The sequence below is a fragment of the Cupressus sempervirens genome, chromosome 7, assembly GCF_028749045.1.
Source record: "Cupressus sempervirens isolate cs-2001-9-10 chromosome 7, ASM2874904v1, whole genome shotgun sequence".
NCBI lineage: Eukaryota > Viridiplantae > Streptophyta > Pinopsida > Cupressales > Cupressaceae > Cupressus > Cupressus sempervirens.
In genome coordinates this window covers 837,741,397-837,750,777 of record NC_143124.1, presented here as the reverse complement: position 1 = coordinate 837,750,777, position 9,381 = coordinate 837,741,397, and the positions used below count along the sequence as shown (strand labels likewise).

Sequence of the window (9,381 nt, the reverse complement as noted above, 5' to 3'; positions counted from 1 at the left end):
AGCATTTCCTTTGGAGCTGAGCTTACTCGGCATCCATTGTTGTCGAGTATTATTTCTTTGAGTGCCAAGCTAACTCGGCATCTGTTGCCTGTCACTCGGCACCATCAAGTGCCGAGCAACCTGCCACTCAGCACCATCAAGTGCTGAGCAATTTGTCACTCGGCACCTTCAAGTGTCGAGTAAAACTGGCACTCGGCACCTTCATGTGCCAAGCAACTTTTAAGTGCTTAGTAAAATTTTAGGTTTAGGGTTGTGAGTATTAAATTAATTTTTAATATATTTCTCACAATAATTTATGCCAAGGATCGCCACCCATCTTATTGACAAGTCTAGTGTCTATATAGGCTATCATATGACAGAATGGGAGAAGACTAAGGTGCAGTTTGCACTTCTCAGACCAATATGATTATGAGGTTAATATTTAACAATACAGAGATAATGAATTAAAATCGGCGATAGAGTTTGGGAATTGTAGATTAATTTATGTATTTTGGTTCTGAAGATCTAAGCAAATGGATGACATTCAAGTAATTATCCCCTTCCTATCCTAGCATGTATTTTGGTTTTGAAGATCTAAACAAATGGATGACATTCAAGTAATTATCCCCTTCATATCCTAGCAGATAAAAACATTGAATGGGGAATGAGTACTTGGTAGAGGAAGAAAATAAAAATAAAACCGTTAATATACAAATTTTTCATGTAATGAAATTGATACGCTTATGAATACAATTAGAACTAATAAAATAATATCATAGCTCCATTTGGCTGGAAGTATACCACTATCAAAAGATTATTTCGATGTCATTGATAAATAGGATGCAAGAAATAGTATTAGCTGACAGATGAATGTCTAGAAGATACAACATAAATATCCTTATGTTTATCCAAATGACTACCATGAATACATATTTAAGTTTTCTGAAATATCAAACTATTGGGTAAAATCATGGCACAAGGATTATAATTTCTTTAAACCTATAACACAAATTGAGTTTACATTAAGCACTAATAATAAAAAGATGCTTCATAATTAAGTTAAGAAGGGTTCAATGTATTTTAATGTTCAGTGATGAAGGTTAGGGAAAACTTCCTATAGTAACTACATACATTTGACCTGCTTTGTATTCCTAGATATAGTATGATATATGAAGTTAAACTGTGTACCAAATTTCTATCAAGATTTAATTGTGTAGTTTTTTTCAATCAAAATCATTAACCCATACTTAATGAGTAGTGATTCAACATGAATCCATCTCTCATGAAGAGCATACTGCAAACAAGATTGTATGTTGAGAGCATACCATGCTTAGTTCTACGAGTTCTGTTATTTGACAAAATTGATACACATCATTGGAGACAATGTCAAAACAAAACCTTTAATATGGACTTTTGTAATAAAGAGCTAGGTTCAAATATGGGCATGATAGTGATAAATTGAATTATTTAACAACATGTTGCATCCATGTGATCATCCTACAATGATCATCTTACAATGAAAAAGAGTGGGGCTAGATTACTAGATTACATATAAGAACTAGCTAGGTTTAAAAGAATAGTTTTCCTAGATAAAACATCTAAGCCCCTTATAGTGTTGTTCACCATGAAAAAAAGATAGAGCATAATATCCTTAAAACTATCTTGCAAGATATCCCTAAATTGGGTGAGAATATCCAAGAATCAACTACATTGTAGAACACTATGCCCATCTATGTGCAAGAATCAACTACATTGTAGAACACTATGTCAAAGAATACACTAAGAAACAGTGCTTCCCTAGCATGTTAAATACATAAAGATGGCAACGAGTCCTTTAGGTGATCATGTTTAGGATTATACAACCAAATATATAAGGTAATCTAAAATGGGCATTTGTGTTACCAAATTTATTGAAGGGGAGAGACTAAACCTTACTTACTAAGAGACTAAGCCTTAGAGACTAAACCCCTAATGAATTGGGTAACTTAATATCTATGCAGGTTCTCATTATGTCGCAGAGCAGTCTTTAGGGTACCATTCCATAGAACTTGAGGAAACTTAGAGGTTTTTTTCAATTGAACTTGAGCTATAATTCATTAAATAGACCCATTCTAGAGAAGATAGGAAGCTTAAGAGTCTTCAAAGGCCTTGATTTGAGCTACAAAAATCAGTGAAGCTAGAGGGCTAGCCCAATGGGTATCTGTAGAAAGCAAGTGAAACCTATGACATTATTGACTCTGGAAAAAAATGGAAATAATTTTGCAATACCCCTAAGGTCACCGTGCCTTCGAGTTTGTGTTTGGTTGTATGAGTTCTTTCGCAATCCTAAACCATTGAAACTGGTGGTCCTTTAAAACTTATTGTGCAATAGATTAACATTTTTAGTGCACTCATATCTAGACAAATATTTTGTAATGCTTCCAAAGCAAAATCTCTAAATGGGATTGAACTACAGGTTCTAGATCAGTTTAGCCTTTAAGCTTTCCATCATTTGCAAAAATTTCTCAGCAATGTATGTTTTTAACTATCTTGACTCGTCTATGACATCTATTGGATTTTTCGTTGAGAAGATGCACTTGGTCATGCAACTTTGTGGTTTAATTTGATAATTCACTTTTGTGCAGTCGCTACAACCAATATTGGGCATTGATAGGTATCAATGTTTGACTTACACCAAACTAAACAATTACTATTTTCCATTTTCATGCATTAACTGATACCCGTGACACTCCTAATAGTAATAGGAACAATAAAATCTAGCTTCATCCAATATTGTGACCTTGATAGAACTAAGGTGTCTACGGGCATTAAATCTGAAAAAGTGTTTGATAGTAACTTAGATAATATGAAATTTCCTTACCCTCTTAGCATTTTTCTTAGAAGGTTCCTTTGTAACTCTGGATGTTGCCCGTTCATCAAGTAATCTTGCTTATACAAATTAAATAGTCTTGTTTGCAGTATCTTCACAAAATACTTAAGACCTACACAAGACCAACATTTACATTTTAGATCTACCAGTCTTAATTATATTGTAACGGGAATATTAATATGCCCTACCTGAACACTAGTTAGTGGTGAATAGTAGCGACTTGAAATGATTTCTCATTAAGGCCACTGGTATAAAAATACAATTGTGAACAATATTCATCAATAGAGCTATGTACTAAATATACCCAATCATTGAATTCATGAGTTCAATTGAGTAGATTATTTGACCCAATTGAACCATGGGCCTTTCAAAATTATGGTAGAGAATGAAAAACATAAAATAAGGGAGTTTCTCCTTTATTCCAAGTGCACACTGAGGTAATATTGCTTGATCAGAAGAAAACATAACAATGCCAAGAAAATTTCTAAAAAAGCATAGCAGACCCAAATTTTGAAAACACACTAACGCGGTAGTGCACATTTCTATCCATAATTTTTTCCAGAACTATCTTCCCCAAGGCTTGTAAGTTTCTTCTAAATGTTCAACCATTTAATTATAATATTGTTTCACTTGCCTACTAAAAAATCCAGTGAATCTTAATCTCGTTGGTGATTAATAACTATTCTTAAATTGACTTGGGTATAAAAAGTGAAAGTGACCATAAATACAGATCATCTCATTAGATATTTCAATATAACATCTTATAAAAAATATCAAGGCGATTTCCTTTCTTTAAGAATATGAATACCTCTAGGATCTAGTATAGGATCTTTAAACTATTAATCAAACAAAACTGAGTTGCGAAGCAAAAAAATTAAAAATAGACAGAAGGATGTGGAAGAGTAGAAGTGTCTGATACCCAGGGTTTCTTCTAGATAAATAGCAACAATGGTTTACCCAAATATATTTGACATTGTTGAGAAAGAAAATAAGTTATATGGTGATGATTTGGAAACCCATGTTATTTCAACTATGTAGCGTTGAGGTACATTCGGATATGTGAAGATGCGGGGTGGAAGTACGTGGGGCTCTCTAATCCCTGTGAAAGAGAATGAACGTCTAACCAGTTATAAAATTGCAGCACAACAACTCCTACAACCAAATTCAACTTATCAGCACTGGATAGAATAAGATCTCTTCTGTAAAAGATACGTAGTTATAAAGATGATAGAGTTCGTATGATTTCTGATTTCTCCGGCTGAGAACTGATTTCACACCTTTTGAAATTGAAATGTATTTAACACTAATATAATGTACTATATTGTGTAGCATAATGCATAGTTGCCTACAAATGATCACAATTCTTGTCTAATGAGCCGCTTGCTTGTATCTATTTACTTGGTGAATACATTAAAAGATATGACATAATCAGAAACTATTAGGGGTTTCAATTAGTACCTAATGATTTCACATTTGCTACTGTAGGTATTATCTTTAGCATCAGATCCATGTAATCTATCCATCTAGATAGTCAACTCATTTCATTGATTTATGATTCAACCATAACTTGATTTCGAGGGTTTTGAGCGATCACAACTGGCCACAACACAAAGTCCGCAATGGAGCTCCCTGGATGGCTCGATGAGATGTATAGAATTTCAATGAGAACGGGAAAGGATGCATCCAAACTTTCCATATTGAAATATGGCAGACCACTTGGCTTTGATCCATCTCGAGTAACTCAGTTGTCTTAGTATCCCAGGGCATTTTTATACAAGAATTTTCTTACAGATGAAGAGTGTCATCATCTCATTGCATTGTCAAGAGACAGGTTGATGGTTGCAGACAATGTCTCGGGGAAAGGTGTAATGAGTGAAATCCGAACAAGCTCAAGAATGTTCTTGAGTGAAGGCTAGGATGAAATTTCTGCAAGGATCGAAGCTAGGATTTTAGCTTGGACCCTTCTACCGAAAGAAAATGGAGAGGCAATGCAGATTTTTCATTATGAAAATGGACAGAAATATAAACTTCATTTTGATGATTTCCACGATAAACTCAATCAAGCCATGGGCGATCATAGAATTTCCACAGTGCTGATGTATTTTTCTAATGTGGAGTGGGAGGAGAGACCGTCTGATGGAGCTCTAATTTTAATACTCCATTTGTGCACTTGATGTATTCTCTATAACCAAGGAACAATCAGAATTGTCAATTTATTGGGGCTTGGAAGTATGTTACATATATCACATCACCACCTTTGTACATATCTCTAATAGTTCAGTTACTTTTTCAGCTCGGAAAATAAACAGACTTCCTATTGACGACTGAAAGACGTCACACTTGTGAATCTATAATGATGGCTTTCATGTTTTATATTCTAGATGCTATTATTTTTGTATCTGACAGGCAGAAGAATATTGTGGGCCATTGCTTCTTAAAATTCTGTGATATATATTGGCTTTTATTCATGGATTTCTGGGTCTGATTGTGGAAGCCAGTATACCTATGCCTTTTCAAGCCGGAGTATGATGAACCGATGAAGTAACCAATTTGTTCGAGTGTATATGAAAACTGAAGACATAAAGGAATTGTGCGATTATAAAAAAAGAAAATGCGTGATTTATTTTTTACGGAAGTGACCGGATTTGTAAAGTCACATTTCAGCAAATAAAGACACAACATCATGACACGTTCTAAGATTATATTTCAATGATTTATAAAAATATGTTGCTTTTTTAATTATTCAAATGATATGGAAAATTAAATTGCAGTTGATTGGTCCTTTATAATCATTTTTCATATTTTAACTCTATAATTAATTTTTGTTAAATAAGTGGATTATGTCATCTATGGCATTATAAACTCGAGCATCACAGAGATTGTAAAATCTTTAATTATTTTCGAATCTGTGTCCAGTCTGTCTCTCCGACCTTAGGAGTTAAATCACAATCTAGACTAGTTTAGAATAGCATATATATTATTCAGAGGGAAGGTTGAACCAATTAAAGGATGATTCATGGTTAGAATGTGCGAATTGTGGCAGTCAGTCTACACCCAGATGCTACAACCAATGATACTAGTCTGCATTGTAGTTGCCCTATTATCAAGGGAGAAAAGTGGTTTGCTACATGATGGATACATGTAAGAACTTTTGAATATTCTAAAAGGAAAGTTAGTGGTGTATGTGTCAATGAAAATCAACTTTGTGCTCATTGGTTTTCTATTTGAGAATGCAAGAAGAATCTTGTTTGTATGGTTGGCACTCTAGATAACTTGGATCATGTAGAAAAACATTCTGAATGCAATAAAGTTGTACATTGATTTCATGTCAGCTGTTTGGCTTATAGGTTGGTATTTAGCCGGTAAAATATTTGTAGAATTTTGATATTTGGCTACAGGCGTTTGCACATAAAAAAATCATCTATAGGGGTAGAAAAATATTGGTCCAAGACCACTCTCCATTGATTGACTGCTCGATCCATAAGCATTCAGAGGGCAATTTGAACTATATAATAGATTGAGTGGAAGTCACTAATGTTACCCTGATTAGAATGGTTTTTACCAAGTAAGAAAGAATAACCAACATGTCATTTTATTTGGATGTCAAATCAAGGAAAATCAAAGTGAAAAGATTTATTAATGATGCAATGGAGTTTACAGAGTTATTTGTTGTGTAAAATGGTTCTTATGTGCATGTACATGGGCATTTGAGGAGCTTCTAGAACAATAAACATGCTAATGCTTTGTTTCTGAGGCCTATTACTAACTTCAACAAAATAACATTCCATAATCTCGAATGTATTTTTACACATATCCACAATCTTTAAATTCAGGGTGGTGGTTTACTCACACTCCTACAAATCCAATTGTTAAGGGCTCGCATATGGGGCCACGTAGTGTGGCGAACCATGCTACTAGCGTAAATCAATTTGCAAGCCCTAGTCCTATTTCAATGGTTGCATCAAAAGAAGCTTTAGATAGATGAGTTCAAAGCACATATATTAGAGGAGCCTACAAATCTAGCTATAGAACAAGGGGTACACGTGGATGAAGTTGCAAGGAGATTTACTAGTTCCACAAAGAAACAAATTTTGGATGTTATTTCTTTCTTGTCCAATGAATTTGATACAGAGTCAGGAACTAGAGGAGCATGTATGGATATCACTTGCCGACATGAGTTTTCACTTAAAGTAGGGATTTAACATATGCAGATTCTGTATCATTGTGTTATACTGTTTATAGTCATGTACAACAATTGAGTCAAGCTTATTGGTAAGTTCAAGTCCATTAAGTGGACAATTTTGACATAGGATTTTTCTTTTAAGGTGACATATTTATTCTATATGGAATATGGGAGTTTTATTGTTAAAAAAATTTATACTATGAATATAAATATTGAACCACTTTTTTCCTTTTATTTAAAAAGAAAAAGTTAGCAAAACCAATGTAACATTTGCATTGAATGACCTCTTTCCATTTCCATGACCACCTCCAAAAACATAGATTATTTGTAACTATTCTTTTTGTCATCCCAATACTCATAGAAAATATTTTAAAAATTTAGAAGTGGAAAGAAACTTGAATAATCCTTAAACCAAAAATGTAACCGTTTAGTTAATAATCAATCTAATGGTAGCTGTTGTTGACTTAGTAAAGAAAAAGTGTGTTTTTCATGCAAATTTCAAATGTTCTTGACATTTTTGTTGCTTGGTTTCTCATGATATATGTAAAGGCATATCATACAACCATTTTTTATGATATTGGCTCTTCCCCAACATGATTGTGTTATATTTTCTTGGGATTAATTTGATGATAATATAACATCCCGATTGAAATGAAATAAAAGGGAAATTTGTTAAAATGCAACATACAAGAGTTTGTGAGATGATTTTTTAATGCCACATTTGTTGTGTGGGTGTGAGCTCAACCAAAACTCCTTTAATAGAGTACCTACAATAGAAAATGTAATACATTAAGGAAGTTGACTTGAGATTGGGAGTCAAATTAAGAATCCAAGAGAAGGGAGAAGTTTCCAAGTCTAAAGAAAGTGAAGCTACAACCTTCTCAAAGTCCAATAGAGGTGTAAACTCTCGAATGTCATCCATGATATTTACATTTAACAAAAGAACTACAAACTCTAAATACAAGGTTTAGGTCTTGCTATATTCAAATGATGATGATGTGCTATTTCCGTTAATGAACAATGAACTATCAATAGTAAGACCAATTTTTGCAAATAATTTTAATAAGGCCATATCAAGGTCATAGTATTTTATTATTTGTTTAATTTTATTGGCTTATTTAGTGTTGAATATAAGGCCATTAGTTCCACAAATGGGTTTACTACTAAGCCATGTTCATCAAATAGGTCACAATAGATTTGGTAGGCATTTGACTAGTGACATGCTCTATAGTTGAGAGGAGCTCTTGTAGTAAGGACATATTCCATGATTGTAAAGGACATTTAAAAGCTAAAGACAAGTTGGGTGAGTAGTAAAGTATGTTGGTTGAACCTTGCATCTAGGGGAGAATGTGTGTGTGTGACAACTAAGAAATCTTGGAATAAGAAACCATGGCTCTATGTGGATTGTATTCCTATAATGATAATGGGTATTATTGTCTCACTAGACAATGACCTCACTAATTTAACAAAGGCTAATGATTTTGGTACTTAGGATGGATTGCGGATGGGAATAGCTTTAAAAGGAATGTTAGTAATGTTAATGTACATGGTTTTTGAATTCCCCAAGGACATGATACTAAAAAGGTTGTGTGATAGGAAGAATAGGTAGTTCAATTTTATGATTAGAAAACAGATTTTGGAATGTTGTAGATTAAGGAGGCTTTTTACCCCAGAAACTCAAAGCTCTAGGATATTTGGTAAGGGGACTAATAAAGAAATGGTGTGGAGATTGAATGAGGTAAGCAACCTATTCCTCAAGGCCTAATAATTCTTGAAGACTCCATTCTTCCTACAAGGATTAATGGACCAAAAGATAGAAATTTGGAAAAAATATGGAATAGTTTAGGACTCATTGTATAATGATGGAATGGTAACGTTTGTTGAGGATGGTGATTGATAGTTGAACCAATATTTGTGACCTGATGAAGAATGGTAGACTTGATATAGTTGGTGGAAATCCTTCATGTAAGGAATTAATAATCCCATTGAGATATTATCCCAAATATTTTTTTAAAATATAGAAGAGGCCTCGCAAGAAGACAACTAGAAATCTTTCAACAAGAAATTAGTAGACAATTTGAAATTAACAATTACTCTATCTACTACCCATTCAATCTTAGGTTACTATTTCATTTTATAAAAAATGATAATATAGGAACAAATAGAAAAAAAGAGTACCTAGTCTACATTTTCTATGGATGCCAACAAGATATCTTGATAGAAAGCTATAAAGAAAAGTGTGTGGATGTCAATTAGGATCATTACATAAATAGGAAATAAAATATATTAAAAATAAATAACGCATTAAAAAATAGCACTTACCCAATATAGTGGAGCAATAACTTTATAT

General features: G+C 33.4%; 1 pseudogene; it reads left to right on the top strand.

Annotated features, from left to right (window-relative positions):
* Window positions 1–3,913: 3,913 nt before the first annotated feature.
* LOC149549990 (uncharacterized) lies at window positions 3,914–7,050 on the top strand (annotated as a pseudogene).
* Window positions 7,051–9,381: the final 2,331 nt, after the last annotated feature.